Source organism: Aegilops tauschii, chromosome 7 (assembly GCF_002575655.3).
Source record: "Aegilops tauschii subsp. strangulata cultivar AL8/78 chromosome 7, Aet v6.0, whole genome shotgun sequence".
Taxonomy (NCBI): Eukaryota; Viridiplantae; Streptophyta; class Magnoliopsida; order Poales; family Poaceae; genus Aegilops; species Aegilops tauschii.
Window position 1 is genome coordinate 581,188,687 of NC_053041.3, and position 1,670 is coordinate 581,190,356.

At 43.5% G+C, this 1,670-nt stretch overlaps 1 long non-coding RNA gene across 1 annotated transcript; it reads left to right on the forward strand.

Annotated features, from left to right (window-relative positions):
* The first annotated feature begins 211 nt into the window (after positions 1-211).
* LOC120969628 (uncharacterized) lies at positions 212-1,301 on the forward strand. Its single transcript, XR_005763957.2, has 3 exons — positions 212-354; positions 451-527; positions 850-1,301. It is a non-coding gene; the product is annotated as an uncharacterized lncRNA (long non-coding RNA).
* Positions 1,302-1,670: the final 369 nt, after the last annotated feature.

Genomic DNA, 1,670 nt, shown 5'->3' on the forward strand with positions numbered 1-1,670 from the left:
TATCTTCATCTTGCGTCGTTACAAATTTCGGTTGCTTTTACAAAGAATGATGCGTCATAGCTTGGTGCCTTTTATGAATTTCAGTATTTGTTTAGATCGTACTGTATAAAGTATTGATTTCTTCGCGACTAGCAACTCCATTAATTAGTGTGTTAAAAATCTTCTCATCATTTGATAGGTAGATTCTGACTGCTGCTCTTCGTAGGTTTTGAAAGGGAGAAGAGAGGTTGAACCATGGGGAAGGGGGAAGAGGAAGGCAGCCGCTAAGCCACCCACTAGGAAGCGGATGGACAAGCTCGATATGGTCTTTTCCTGCCCATTCTGCAATGATAGGAGCAGCGTTGAATGCCGGATGTTAGTACCATCTTCATGTATTTTTCCTGTCAGTTGGTTGGTACTGAATGGCTATCTATCAATTCAACATTGTGTCTGGCCTTCTTTTGTCTTCAGTGATATGGAAACCTGATTGGTGAGGCTAATTGTGAAATCTGACAGGAAAGCTTCAGCAGCCAGCACCACTGCAAATGGTATGTCCAAATCATACATAAAACTGCAGATTGTACCTCCTATAACATAGACGTAGATGCCATAGATGCCATACTGATTGGCTCTCAACTAGAAAATTATGCACCGGGCATCTCATTTGGTTTTGTTCCTTCTCAACCTAATGATTGCAACTCCGGGACAGGGTATAGCTTATGTATACATTTTGTACAGCCATGCCCATTTCATATACTCTTGGGGGTTTAATCACTCTAATCAACTATTATAATAGAGCATAGCTGAGGTAGTAAATCATGCAGGGTTATATGCAGACTCAGTTTCCATTAAATGATGTCTGTACGATAGGCGGCTTCGGCGAGTCGGATGGACAACGGCGGCGGCTGAGCTTCTCCATGGCCTGCTGCAGTTCCTAGGAGAGAGAGCTTCGAAGGTGAGGAGATATAGAAGAACAGAAGGGAGAGGAGGAAGGGCAGGGGCGTGGCGGCCTTGACGGTGAACCTCGGGTTGCGACGGTCTCCGGCGAGAGGCGGCGTGGGGTGGCGGCGCGAGCCTACGGAGCGGCGGCGGCTTGGAGCTGCGGGAGCTCGGGCGTTTGGATGCGTTTGGATCGCAGGCCTAAGGTTATGCATATTGGGTATGTTTTGATCGCTATCAAACCTGTCCATACAAAATATTGCCATGATTTATCCTGCTGTTGGCTAGATCTGAAGTACTCCCTCCGTTCACAAATATAAGATGTTCTAACTTTTTTGTGAATCGGATGTATGTACGCATATGGGATATTTATTATAGAAGAAACAAAAGCATATTGGATCCCTGTAGGTAGAACTATAAGAAGAGGACTGGTCCTCTAATCATTATAGGCCTTCAACGCCAATTTAGGAATTAGGACACACATGTTATGTTTTGTTACCAGCTCATGGAGTTAATTTCGAAAGTCTACAATCTGCATGGTATACAGTAATCATCAGCTTAGTCGCTCATGTGTGCCATCGTTGAGCTTGTGATGTCATGGTAAGAGATTTAGTACCATCTATATTTTCTATAGTTATTTTAATCTTTCATTGAGATGGACGAGGGTGATAAACAATTTTTGAGATTATGGTTCCCATTTTTGCATATTGCTTGGCTCTCGACTTAGTGCTTATCAATCAAAAGTTGAATGC